Raw genomic sequence first — 15,314 nt, forward strand, 5'->3', positions numbered from 1 at the left:
AGATTTATCAATTGGTTCACCACTTCATTAATGGAAAGTGGTTATACACCAGCCTTTGCAAAACCTGAAATTTGCCACACACTTTATACAAACTCACTGGTAAAGATAAACAGTTAAACAAATTTATTCATTACAAAAGATAGATTTTAAGTGATATTAAGTGATAGGCAAAAAGTCGGACTTAGTTACCAAAATCAAATAAAATATAAGCACACAGTCTAAACTCTCAACCCTATTAGATTGGGCAACATCTAGATAAAGCAATTTCTCACCCCACTGGATATTGCAGTCCTTAATATACAGGTTTGTTCCTTAAATCTGGGCCAATCTCCTCTGTTGGAGTCTTGTCTTCCTCTCAGTGTCTTAGTTGCTTGCAGCGAAAGTGGGGGCAGGAGAAGGGTTCAGTATGTGTCCACTCTGTCTGTTTTATACCCTCAGTCCATGTGCTTGGAAAACACAAGTCCAGGCATGTCTAGGGCATTGCTGAGTCTCCCAGCAAGGTTGAGCAATTCCGCTGGTGTGGCCTCATGCAGGTGAGTCATTGCATTGTAGCTCCCTTGCTGGACAATGGCTGTTGATGGGTTGTTTGACTCCCCATCTGGGCGTTGGTTACTTTCCTTGCCGTTGCCTCTGGAGAGCAAATATCTGGCTGATTTCCCCCCCAACTTACAGCATGTTTTAGTGAGCACCATTCAATACAATTCTCATAACTTCATAGGCATTAATGATACACATATATGGATAGAGAAATGACTTTCAGCAGATCATAACCTTTCCCCTGATAGCTTACAAGGCATGCTTTATACGTACGATCACGATTATATAAAAATGAGGAATATGGGGGTTACAGCATGCTCCCCCAAGGTATAGAATGTCACGGATAGGGTGAGGGTTTTTTTTAGCATGGCTTCAGCATTGTCTCATAAATGAAACTCTGTCCTTACAAACTCACTGAACCCAGTCAGTTGAGCACAAATATCAGATAAGTAAAGCGGCCATGAGTTGCCATCCAAGCTCCTGGGCAACTCACCTGAGTGAAGGGACAGGAAGTTTTGCTTGTCTGCTTGGAATTCTTTCAGACGGATCAAGGCTCCCTCATGAAAGCTAATTAACTTTGTGTGAAGGAAGAGAATATCTGCTATGGTGAGAGGCAGCTTAGAAATATGAAGGACACAAATAAATAGATAAATAGACAGATCTCGAGGGTGCTCCCTGTGATAAATATTGCCACCCCATGCAGCACCTTTGGGACCATTGTTTTAAATGAATGGTTTATATATGATTGTCAAGTATCGGGGGTAGCACTGTTAGTCTGTATCCACAAAAACAACAAGGAGTCTGGTGGCACCTTAAAGACTAACAGATTTATTTGGGTATAAGCTTTCTTGGGTAAAAAACCCACTTCTTCAGATGCATGGAGTGAAAATTATAGATGCAGGCATTATTATACTGATAATACTGAGCATAATAATGCCTGCATCTGTAATTTTCACTCCATGCATCTGAAGAAGTGGGTTTTTTACCCACAAAAGTTTATGCCCAAATAAATCTGTTAGTCTTTAAGGTGCCACCGGACTCCTTGTTGTTTTTATATATGATTGTGTTCTACTCCATGGGGGTGGGCTACCCCAGCTCCTCCAGGAACTCAAAACAGTGTGTGGTGATTAAGGCAAATCAGCTAGTTTGTAACCCCCATAGGGAGGTAGCCTCATTCCTGGTAAGGGTCACTTATACTAGTTCAAAACAGATTCTCCAGACACCAATAAAGAAAGAACTTTTGAATAAATAGCCTGAATTTAAACTGACTCAGGGCCTTCTTATGGATCCAGCAAAAGGACAGGACCTTCTGACCAAGGGAGGGCCCCCAATCTTTGTGGAAGGGTTGATAAGACTTGACCTATTAGGGCCCCATAAGACTGATGGGTGAACCCTGGTAAGCTGTTAGCATGCATATAGGAACGTTTATTGGTTTTAATTTGTTTTTTTTTCTGTATTGCTTTCACCTTTAGAATGAAGGTGCTTCCTTAGAAAGAGCAGGATGGTAACTTGTAACTGCTGTCAATTACTCTGTTTATAGCCCTTGTAGAGAAAGCAAAGCATAGACGCTGGCCTGTTTATGCAGTCTGGCTTGCTGGGAATATCACAGTATAGGCAGGGAATTGTGTCACCTGGAAAAACCCTTGTTAGGAAGGAGAGAGACATGGGTCTCCATCCAAGAGAGGTAATGGATGAAAGCCAGAAACCTTTAAGAGGGTGCCTTTGGTGGACCATGGAGGGGGAACACAGGGGCAGTTACCCTGAAACTGTGACACTTCCTACCAGTTTCATCACATATTGCCCCCAAAATAAACTCCCAGTGTGAGCTTTGACCACATTAGGTATTTCTGCAGCAGCATCAGTAACAACTGCCAACTGTGCTGGGATTTTCTTTGTAGATAGGCTTTCCCTGTGCATACTGCCATTAGACGAGCCAGAACAGGAAACCCAAATCTGAACCACCCTCCTGCTAAACCTTGGGGAAGTTCAGCTTTGTACTTTGCAGCGTGGACCCATCTCTATGTTGAACCTGCCCCCTGTGCCTCTTGCTTATTGCTCATGCTCCATTCATGCTTATTCCAGCACAACCATTATCAGCCAACTCCACAAATCTATCTACTCTTTGAGAAATAGCCTCTGTAGCTGTGCAGGTTGGCAAAGCCTGTGAAGAAAGGAACTCTTCTCTTTGCCATTGGCTTCACTTCCAACATACAGGAGATGCTTCACAATGGAAGCCACATCAGTGGATGCATCAAACTGAATTGCAAAGAAACAGCTGCTATGAACTAGGGTCATGGTTGGTTCTTATACTTCCGCAGTCCTGGCAGAGATTATTCTTGATACTGTGTCATTTGGCAAAAGTACCAAGTCCAAGTGCCTTCTTTTCTTGTCACCAAACTGCTGTCAAACCATTTCATAGGCTGCTGGAAGATCTAACCTTTTCCATTATTATGAGCTTTTTCCAGGCTTTTTGATGCACAGACACACGACACGACACCTCAAAAGCTTTTGTGTTAAGGGCTAAGACTGACTGCACATTCTTTTTGTTGGCCTCAAGCTTGCATGACAAAAAATCCACAAGATTTGTTTTTTACATCAACATATTCTATCTCCAGCTGTTGCTGAAGATTTGCTAGTTTGAAGTTGTCATTGGCTAATGCTTTATAACAGATGACTCAGTGGAGGAGAAGCTTATCTGGGGAATCAAGCCATGGAAAAGCCATTTCTATATGTGTTGACCCACAGAACTGGGCAAACATTTTCTGATGAAATATTTTTCCATAGGAAAAGGCCATTTCATCTAAATAAAAACTTTTCATGGGAACATGTTGTAGTATATTGAGGACTGTGTTGGAATTGCAAACTATCAGTTTAAGAATGAGGGGAAGGGGGAGGAGTTCTTATACCTGCTTTCAGGTTAGGGGGCGCCGTAGCAAAGCATGTGATCAGACTTATTCGGGAAAGAACGAGCCTTGAAAATAGCGGGCTGAGTTGTGCCTCTCTGCCTTAAAGAGCAGCCTGCTTTGTCTCTCTCTGTGTTTGGGTTTTTGTGTATGTTATTGTTCTGAATTCTAAGCAATAAAGTAGAGTTAAGTTGCAATCTTCCAGCAAGAGTATTTATGTTATTATATAATTACTCTGTGTGTATGCCAGAAACATAACAGGTGTAAATTTTCAAAACATTTTGCTTAAAAAAAATCAAAATGAAGCATTTTGATAATGTCAAAATGGAATGTTTTGACATTTTTATAGCATTCCATTTCAAACAACTTTTCATTTTGAAATGTATTATATGTTATTGGTATCTACACCCCAGGGGAGTGCCCTGTAACCACCATATTCATCATTTGTATATAATTGTGATATTGCATATAAAGCATGCCATGTGAGGTATTGTGAAAGGTTATGATCTGCTGAAAGCCATTGTTCTATCTAAATATGTATATCATTAGTGCATATGAAGTTATGAGATTGTGTTGTATGGTTGTCAGTAAAATATGCTGAGTCATGGAATTGCCCAGATATTAGATTCCCCACAGACAAGGACAAGGTAGCTAACCAATGCCCGGGCCGGTGTCAAACAACTATCAACAGCCATTGTCCAGCAAGGAAGCCACAATTCATTGACTCACTTGCACAAGGCCTCACCAGGGAATTGCTCCACCTTGCCTGGTGGTGACTCAGCAATGCCGCCAGACACGCCTGGACTTACGTTCTCCAAGCACATGGGACTAAGGGTATAAAACAGAACACAGGAACCCCATGCTCTGCTTTTGCTCCTCCCCCAACCTATGCTGCAAACAACAAGGACACTCAGGAAACTGAAGACTCCAACAGAGGAGACTGGCCCAGGTTTCAAGGATGAAACCCATGTACTATGAACTGCAATATCCAGTGGGGTGAGAAAAACTGCTTAATCTAGATGTTGCTCAGTCTACTAGGGTTGAGAGTTTAGACTTCGTGCTTATATTTTATTTGATTTTGGTAACTAACTCTGACTTTTTGCCTATCACTTAAAATCTATCTTTTGTAATCAATAAAACCGTTTTACTGTTTATCTTTACCAGTGAGTTTGCGTGAAGTGCTTGGTAAATCTGCTCAGGTTTACAAAGGTTGGTGTATGTCCACTTTCTATTGATGAAGTGGTGAACCAATTAATAAACTTGCACTGCTTGTCTTGAGCAGTGCAAGATGGTATATTCCTAAAATACAAGGCTGGGAACTGGGGGATTTGGCTCTGGTGCCTTTCTCTGTGTGATTCATGAGTGGTTCTGGGAGCATGCATGCAATCTAGCTAGGTGGGGGCTCCACATACGTTTGTGCTGATTGATAACAGTGCATGGAAGGGTTTGCTGCTTGTCACTAGCAAAGCATTGTGAGAGACAGCCCAGGCTGGAGAGTTAAGGGGGCACAGTGGTCCCACAGTCCCAGGCTGCACCCTGGGGATCCTGTCACAGTTACATTACAAATTATAATATAAAAACTTTAAAAAGTTGAAATTGAAGCTAAGTGTTTCCATTGACCCAAAATGTATTTTTTCACCCGAAATTTCATTTCATTTCAGAAATTTTGAAATGCAATGTTTTGTTCTAATTTGGCATGGAAATAAATTTTGAAACTGGAATTTCCCACAAAATGAAAATGCTGGTTCCCACACAGCTCTGTTGACCTACTTTTTAGCTATTCCTTTTCTTAGTCTCTTTTTCCCTTGTAACTAGATTCCTTTGTTCTGGCTAGTGTGTAAGTGCAACATTGCCCTCTGTGGGATGGAATCAGAACTGCTCAGCTGTCCATCACGTGCCCTCTACTGCTAACAGCTAAAGGAATTCTTTCTTTCAAGAGTTTGGGGTCTGTGCTGTTTTTGAAGAAAAATCTGAGTTCTATCCCGGCTTCCATCTACAATTGTTAATGGTCAAGGTATGCAATATAGCAACGACTGTGAACTTGTTACAACCTACTAGAAAGGCTAGTTTGTGACTTGACTGTTTAATTTGCTGAACTGTGTGCATGTAATGTGTGTAGAGTGTTGTGCATTTAAAGTATGTGTTAAGCCACCTCTAATGGCTAGTCCACATAGAAGATAACTATAACCTACTACTGCTGTCTGCTAATGAAATACTCCTTTAACTCAAGGCAGTGATAGAGGTCTGCACTATGGTGGTGAAAGCCCTGGGTTCTGGTTCAAACCCAGCTGTTGACCACTGGGGAAGAGGGTTGTTACATTTGCTAACTAGGTAACTGCCTGCGAAAAATTTGGATGCATAACTGTCCATTTGCCTGAATAATTGCACTGAAGTGCATGTGCAAGTGAGGTAATTTTTGCACACATATTAGATGTGCAGTTTTGAAAGCTGTCTCGGTATGCCTGGAAAGTGCTCAGCAAGCTGTGAGCAGAGACGGTGCTCCTTCTCCATGCAGAAGTGCTCCCCTACTCACCTGGATTCTTGTTCTGAACATTCCCCCGTCCCCAGGGAAAAACATTTCATTTTTTTATTCTGCATTCCCTATGTGCAGAATACCTGGGAAAGAAAAAGGGACATCTCTGTCCCTCAGGGCCAGCATTTGGAATGCATGAGGCTGGGAGGAAATATAGATCTACCTGCTGCTGGACACAGCTCTCAGGTTCTTTTCCTAGACACCTGAGACAAAAGCTTAATGTTCAAGGCTCTCTGTAGCATTCTGAGCCTGGGGAAGAGCCATTTTCTGGCTTAGCTCACCTTTTCCCTCATACAGGTATTGTATTCACTAGGGTAGGCTGAGACTTCCGGGGATATATGATCAAATGAACTGATGGTTCATGGACCTTAATCAAGAGCCCTGTTTGGAGGATCAGTTCTTGATTCCATTGATCTGCAGCCACTGTTAATATTTCAGATCTGCCAAGTGCTTCCCCCATTTTGCATTTTGGGATTAATTTTTAGGCAGTTTTGAAAGTCTCTCCGGCTCATTCGTCTCTCAGTTGTGGTCCCATTAAATTTAGCAGGGCTGGGTGGATGTAACTGGGGCCAGAAATAGACCTCACTCTTAAGACAAAGAAAGTTGCCATGAGACCTACAAAATCATACTTGGAATTGTCTGAAACCTCCTTCATTGATACAGATAATGAGACCATCCAGCATGGCAGTGGCAAGAGGTGCATATCCTGGGTGCCTCACCATGTTCTGTGGCCACAGCAAACACAGTCTGAATCCGAATCGCATGGCATCCCTTTTAAATACAAGAAGAAGGAGGTGTTTGGTAAAATTGAGAGTGGTAAATCTGAACCTGACAAAAGGAAAGGCTTTTTCACACAGTGCACAATTAGTCTGTGGCACTCATTGCCACAAGGTATCACTGAAGCCAAGAGTTTAATAGCAGGAGTCCAACAGGGATTAGACATTTGTGTAGCTAGCAACATCCAGAGTTCTATTAGTATATATTAATAATAAACAAAAGTTTTGGTGGAAACATAAACCCATATGCCTCAGGCTTAAATTGGCCACTCACCAGTGTGATTAGGAGGAGACTTTCCCTAAGGGCAGTTTATCCCATAGCTGCCTACTGCAGGGTTTGTAGTACCTTCCTCTGAAGCAGCTGCTGCAGGCCACTGCCAGAGACAGGAGACTGGAGTGGATGGACCGCCAGATGGATCCAGACTGGCAAGTCCTGTGTTTGGACTTGTCAGGGTTGCCTCCCCACTTTGAACTCTAGGGTACAGATGTGGAGACCCGCATGAAAGACCCCCTAAATTTATTTCTACCAGCTTAGGTTAAAACTTCCCCAAGGCACAAATTCTTTGCCCTTGGACAGTAGGCTGCCACCACCAAGTGTTTTAACAAAGAATCAGGGAAAGGACCACTTGGAGTTCCTATTCCCCCAAAATATCCCCCCAAGCCCTTACACCCCCTTTTCTGGGGAGGCTTGAGAATAATATCCTAACCAATTGGATACAAAGTGATCACAGAACCAAACCCCTGGGTCTTAGGACAATAGAGAAATCAGTCAGGTTCTTAAAAGAAGGATTTTATTTTAAAAAAAGGTAAAAATAGCCTCTGTAAAATCAGGATGGAAAATAACTTTACAGGGTAACAAAAGATTCAAAAACACAGCAGAACTTCCTCTAGGCTTAGTTTCAAAATTACAAAAAACAGGAATAAACCTCCCTCCAACAAAGGAAAAATTCACAAGCAAAACAAAAGATAATCTAACACGCCTTGCCTGGCTTTTACTTACAATTTTTGTAATATGAGAGACTTTTAGGATGGTTTATAGGAGAAGGAGTTTTCTGACCTGATGCTTCTCTGCTTCCCAAGAGAACACACCAAACAAAGCCTTCCCCCACCAAGATTTGAAAGTATCTTCTTTCCCCATTGGTCCTTTTGGTCAGGTGCCAACCAGGTTATTTGAGCTTCTTAACCCCTTACAGGTAAGGATGAATTCTAGGCTACCTTTAGCTGTATGGTTATGACAGGGCTAAAACCAAAAAACAAGAGTTTTGAAACATAGAGAACCTCATGATTCGAGGTGTAAGCCAACCTCTAACTAAGGGGCATTAGGAAGGAACAGCTTACTCCATAGCTGGAGGGTCTCAACCCTCTTCCTCTGAAGCATCTAGTACAGGTCACTCTCTGAGACTGGATACTGGACTAGGTGAACCACTGGTCTGATCTGGGCTGGCAATCCCCATGTTCATTGTTCCTTCTGGTACATTCCAAGTCAGCTCTGAATATTTCAAAGATAAGAGCAGAACCCTGGAAATCCTTACAGTTCATGTTTTGTACTGATTTGTTGTTGTTCATTTGAGACTTGACTCAACTCAGCCTTCCTGATGGCGTTTTTAAACCACAGAGCTGAATGAAGATGAAATAATCTTTTTATTACTAAAAGAATAAACTAAAATAAAAATGTGGGGGACCCCTCTTAGGTAGATGTCAAGTTGATGTGTATATATGTGCAAGAGGACCAAAAAAAGCCACCATGGCTAAACAACAGAGTAAAAGGGGTAGTTAAGGGACAAAACAACATCTTTTAAAAATTGGAAGTCAGATCCTAGGAGGAAAATAGAAAGAAGCATAAACTCTGGCAAGACAAGTGTAAAAATATAATTCGGCAGGCCAGTAAAGAATGTGAAGAGCAACAACCAAAAGACACGGAAACTAACAGCTAATTTTTTATAAGTACATCAGAAGCAGGAAGCCTTCTAAGCAACCAGAAGAGTCAGTGGACAATGAAGGTGCTAAAGGAGCTCTCAAGGGAACCAAGGCCTTTGTGGGGAAGCTACATGAATTATGTGCGTTGGTGTTCACTGCAGAGGATGTGAGGAAGATTTCCACACCTGAGACATTCTTTTTAGGTGACAAATCTGAAGAAGTGCCCCAGATTGAGCTGTCAATAGAGGAGGTTTCGGACCAGATTGATACATCAAACAGTAATAAGTCACCAGGACCAGATGGTATTTACCCAACAGTTCTGAAGGAACTCAGATATGAAATTGCAGAACTACTAACAGTGGTGTGTAACCTATCACTTAAATCAGCCTCTGCACCAGATGACTGGAGGGTAACTAATATAACAACAATTTTTTTTAAAGACTCCAGAGGTGGTCCTGGCAATTACAGGCCAGTAAGGCTACTTTCAATACCAGGCAAATTACTTGAAACGATAGTAAAGAACAGAGTTATTAGACACATAGATGAACCTGATTTTGGGGGAAGAGTCAACATGGCTATTGTAAAGGGAAATCATGCCTCTCCAATCTATTAGAATTCTTTGAGGGGGTCAACAAACATGTGGACAAGGGTGATCCAGTAGATAAAGTGTATTTGGAGTTTCAGAAAAGGTCCCTCACCAAAGGCTCTTAAACTAAGCCATCATGGGATAAGAGGGAAGGTTCTCTCTTGGATCAGTAACTGGTTAAAAGACAGGAAACAAAGGAATAAATGGTCATTTTTCACAGTGGCAAGAGATAAATAGCAGGGTCCCCCAAAGATTTGTACTGGAACCTGCGCTGTTCAATGTATTCATAAATGATCTGGAAAAAGGGCTAAACAGTAAGGTGGCAAATTTTGCAAATGATGCAAAATTACTCAAGATAGCTAAGTCCAAAGCTGATTGTGAAGAGATACAAAAGGATCTCACACAGGGATCTCACAAAACTGGGTGACTGGGCAACGAAATGGCAGATGAAATTCAATGTTGATAAATGAAAATTAATGCTCATTGGAAGAGAAAATTCCAACTACATGTATAAAATGATGGGGTCTAAATTAGCTATTACCACTCAAGAAAGAGATCTTGGCGTTATTGTGGATAGTTCTCTGAAAACATCTTCTCAGTGTACAGCAGCAGTCAAAAAAGCTAACAATGTGAGGAACCATTAGGAAAGGGATAGATAATATGCCAGAAAATATCATAATGCCGCTCCATAAATATGTGATATGCCCACACCTTGAATACTGCGTGGAGTTCTGGTCGCCTGATTTCAAAAAAGATAATAGTAGAATTGGAAAACATACAGAGAAGGGCAACAAAAATGAGGAGGGGAAAGGAGCAGCTTCCCTATGAGGAGAGATTGAAAAGACTGGGACTGTTCAGCTTGGAAAAGAGACGACTAAGGGGGGATATGACAGAGGTCTATAAAATCATGACTGGTGTGGGGAAAGTGAATCGGGACGTGTTATTTACCCCTTCACATAACACAAGAACCAGGGGTCACCCAATGAAATGAATAATAAGTTTAAAACAAACAAAAGGAAGGCCTTCTTCACACAACAAACAGTCAACCTGTAGAACTCATTGCCAGGGGATGGTGTGAAGGCCAAAAGTATAGCTGAGTTCCAAGAAGAATTAGATATGTTCATGGAAGATAGGTCCATCAATGACAATTACCCAAGCTAGTCAGGGACCCAACCCCATGCTTTGGGGTCTCTAAACCTCTGACTGCTAGAAGCTGGGCCTGGACAATATGGGATGGATCATTCGATAAATTGCCCTGTTCTGTTCATTCCCTCTGAAGCATCTGGCAGTAGCCACTGTCAGAAGACAGGATATAGGATACTATTGGTCTGACCCAGTATGGCCGTTCTTGTTCTTATGTTTTTATATTCTATCTTTCTTTGTGTATCAGTACATATGGTCTCAATGGATATAGAGTGGAAGCGGTCCTATTTTGTAGGTCCCCAGTGCTCAGGTTTGTGTTTGTGTACTGGGAGAGTTAATGAGAACAGACTGCCTTTCTTTCCCTCCACTCCCCAATCCCATCTGTTCAAACAAAAGGCTGAAAGGGAGAGAGAGCTGAGACCCTGCTGGTCAAGAGGGGAGGGATAATAACACATATCCTTGGGCTACATTTCAGCACATGCAACCCTTTTATGCTGTGCTAAAGCTTTTATTCAGGCAAGAGAAAGGACTGCTAATACAGAGTAAGTTGTGTTTTTGTTTTGTTTTGCTTTGTTTTTTTGTAAAGGATGCTTCAGGCCTGGAGGATGCTACATTCCTTTCCATTCACATAACATTTATCAAGCTGGAATATCAAGCAAGGAGTCTAAAACATCATTGTTATAGAAAGAGCCATTGGGGTAGAATGTGCAGGAGGGACAGGGATGGTTTAGAAAGTCAATTTTCACTGTGTTTGCACATGGTAACAGTTCCAGAGCCATGTAATTAACAACACATCAAAAGGGTGTGAAGGTAGACATATTCCTCCCTACCTTGGGAATTCAGTGCGTACTTTGCAATTCATCGTAACCCCCTTTCACATATTTATCATCATGGTCATGCCAAACAACTCATTTGAACATCAAAACAGCTTTCCCTGGGACTGTTACAGCAAGAGCAAGGAGAGAGATGGCACCTAGAATCCCAAAGCGGAGATAGCGTGCAATAGAAAGAAATAATGCTGGGAGGGTTAGCTGGCTCTCTGGTCTATGCCAGCAGTTACAGAGAAGTCATAATGGTTTACGGGAGAAAAATGGTCTCAAATGCCATTAGTTTAATGCTTCATAATGTTGTCGTATCTGTTTTAAATGCAATCACAGAACTCAGGGGACACCAAGGATTAAAATAAAAGAGAAGGAAAAGGGTTTCCAGAAATGGAATGATGGTGATCTTTGTAGGATGGGGAAATGAGATTCAATTATTTCTTTTGTTGAGTATGCAACATACAAGAAATTAACTAATGACAGTGAAGGGACACTCATTGTAAAAATGATTACTCCCTCGTTGTAATAAATAAATAAAAATAATAAAGCCAGAGTGGAATGGAGGGGATGGAGATTTACAAAATATAAGGCCTAATCCTGCTCCTTTTAGAGGCCACGAATTAAAAAAATAGGAGCCTAAAGCTAGGCTCCTACATCCATGTTTATGTATCTGCCGTATTTTCATTTGTTGAGCACCCAACTGCTCCCACTGAAGTTAAAGGGAGCTGTTGGGTGCCCAGTGCTTTTAAAATCAAGCAGGTGCATAAATATTAAAGTTGGGCTCCTATTTGTGAAATCTTGGCCACAGTCAATTGCCACTCTCCCATTGATTTTAATGGGAGCAGGGTTGGAATCCTAGAAGTCAAAGAAATGTTTTCACAAAATTATTTTAGAAAATGTAACCGAGAGCTGGTGGTTGCTTTGTTTGTTTCAGCTAGAGAAGTAGAGAGATCCAGAAGGTGAAAATGACCAGAAACCAAAAATGAAATTGTTGAAGTTGACCTGTCCATGCCAAGTAATGTGCAAAAAACAAGCAAGCAACAAAAATGGTGAAATGCAAAGGAGATATTTAGAATTCATTTTTAACCAACCTCAGGAGTTATTAACAACACAGGTGTAGGAATCTCCCATATAGGAAATTCTCCACTGCCTTGCATCTTGTGTTGTCATTTACATCTGTGCCGAGTGACTGCAAAGTGGGTGTAAAATGTTGCCAAACCAGAATTGTTCACTCACAGTGTTATACATCGAATTTTTCACAGCTGTAAATAAACAATGTGTGAGGCATGGGAGAATCAGGCCCACCATACTTATCTTGACCATGCTCCTTTAATTTTCATCCTAATGCAAGAGCATAATTATAGTTCCTTCAGATTGCAGAGGCTTATCTAATACAGGAGATTTGTTTTACCAAATGCTTCCTCCTCCCTCTCTCCAAACATAATCAGATGGAGGCTCCATCTAATATGGAAAGTGCACAGGATGGCTCTTGTCTTGTATATCATTCAAATGCAGACCCCATGAGCCTAGGCTTACCATGTGTGTGATTGATATATTATCCCTACATGCCTTAGCTGAATTCATCTGTCAAGCAACCAGGAGAGGTGACTTCTGGGGATTAATGATCTGGTGGGTGATGTGTGGGGGTTGAAAGGAGAAGGGATGAAAGTGGTGATGGTGTAGTGCGGAGTGCACTGAAGGGATAGAGGCCTCGATATTACGGTGAATAGCAATACCGGTGGATGGATATGCTAAAAAATCCCCTATTGGCTTTCTGTAGCAGCTGCTTTGATAAAATAGTAGTACAGAATTACAGGCCATGCAGGTAGTGATGCCTATAGTTATAGTTGCCTGATATTCCCCACTACAAGACCCTGTTTACAGCTGGTTATCACTGTGCCAGACTGTAACAGTTTGAGCTGAAATCTTCCACGCCTGGTGATATTTTTGTTTAAAGTTTCAGGTAAAATTGTTCAGCTGTTTCTCAGAACAAGATTGGGGGGAAAATACCTTGTTTTGCCCATGTGAAAAATTCCTTAAAATTGTTTTGTTGAACTTTGCTGGGTAGGGTTGCCAATTTTGGTAGGACATATTCCTGGAGGTTTCATCACATGACATAATCTTTAATTAAAGATTCAGCTTTAATTCCTGGAGACTCCAGGGCAGTCCTGGAGGGTTGGCAACCCTACTGCTGGGGGAGGGGGTAGGAGAGGAGATTGCCCTGGTATTAGGAGTGTGATTTTTGCTTAGGGTTATGAGCCACTGAAAATCTCAGTTTGCACATGCTCAGTGGAGACTTGTTAGCACTTGGCACCTAAATTCTCCGAAGATTCTGTCTGCACTGAGCATGCTCCATCACCTCACAGCTCCTGTCAGCCAGCTGGAGGGTGTGTGTGCCACACCACACAGAAGAACTGAACATATCCCTGCCCCAGGGCTGCAGGAATGGGGTGGGACTGTAATGGCTGCTCAAGGCAGGTGGGGGCTGCTATGGCTTCAGGGACTGGGACTGAGAGCACAGGAGCATGTCTCTTCTGTGCTTTCAGTGCTCCCCCGATGATACCTAGGCAACGTGGAGGGAAAGGACTTCACAAGTGGCCACTAACTGTAGGTTCCTCATTTTCTGGATGCCCAACTTGAGACACGGGGGTCTGAATTGCAGAACTGCAGCTGAGGTCAGTGGGAACTCTGCTCTGAACATATAAAGTGATGGAAACATTAAAGGTCTGCCTATACCCCAAAGAAAAACCCGTGGCACTGAGTCACAGAGTCCAGGTCAATTGACTCAGACTTGCGGGACTAAAAATAGCAGTGTAGATGTTCCCACTCAGGCTGGAGCCTGGGCTCTGAGACCCTCCTTCCTCCCCAGCTTTCAGAGCCCAGGCTTCAGCCCGAGCAGGAATGTCTACACTACTATTTTCAGCCCTGCAGCCCAAGCCCTGTGAGCACGAGTCAGTTGACTCAGGCTCTGAGATGTGGTGCCGTGAGTTTTTCTTGGCTGTATAGGCACACTCTGATACTCTGAAAAGTCAGGCCTGAGGTTGCTCAGATTGGGGCCCCCAATTTAGTGGACCCTTTTGACAATGTTGGCTTTTATCTCTGTGCCTCAGTTCCCTCTCTGTAAAACATGGATAATAATAGCACTTCACTGCACCGGGGTGTTGCCAAAATCAATTAATTAAGGGCTGTAAATAACTAAGATCCAGCAAGGAGAGCACCATAGAAAAAGAAAGGAATAATTCCATATTCAGAGCAGGGGGTGGATTTCAGTGCTTAATTTGTAATGAAAGAGGTGCCGCAACTAGGTGCCAGGGCTCAAGCAATTAGTTTTCTTTCATAACTGATGCAGCAAGCCCAGAGGTACCCCAGACAGGGCTCAGCCCCAGCACAAATTCAGCACTGGTTGGATGGTAGGCAGTAAGTAATGCAAGGGGTGACATACACCAAATATGAGGATAACACTCCCCATTCAATTATTGTGATTACTGATTCACTGTGTTGTATGGCTGTGCTTTGTTTTCTGTCTCTCACTGTGGATTGAGTCTCCAAGTGGGAAGATTCCCTGCTGCCCATCTCACTCTCTTCCTCTTTCCATTATTGCCCATTGTGCTAGGCACACACAGACACAGAAAAGACAGTGGTTGCCCCAAAGAGCGTATAGTTGAACCAATGGGAGGGTGGAATATGAGAAGCATTATTAGGCCCATGTTAAAGATGGGTAACTGAGGCATGGATATATTCCCCATTGACTGCAGGACCAAGGGGAGCTAAGGCTCGTTTGTGTTAGTAAACTCAGAAGATGCAACTCAGAGACACACCGGGAGCAATGATGCATAGTAAGGCTGTTCTTATATAGACACTTCCCTGATTGTAACAGTGCTATAACTTTAAATTGGCAGAAATTCCCCTGCTAAAGGCACTGTTGTTTTCAATGCAATTATCTTTTACCAGGTTCTTCCAGTCCTAACCATCCTTATCTTAATGGGCCTTTCCTTTTAGAAGAAGCATTTCTAGATTGTCGCATAAACTCCATTTCCTTTCACTTTGTTTCATATGTATCCGCATCCAGATTACCGCGACTTGAAAGTACAGTAATTA

The sequence above is a fragment of the Natator depressus genome, chromosome 1, assembly GCF_965152275.1.
Source record: "Natator depressus isolate rNatDep1 chromosome 1, rNatDep2.hap1, whole genome shotgun sequence".
NCBI classification, from domain to species: Eukaryota; Metazoa; Chordata; order Testudines; family Cheloniidae; genus Natator; species Natator depressus.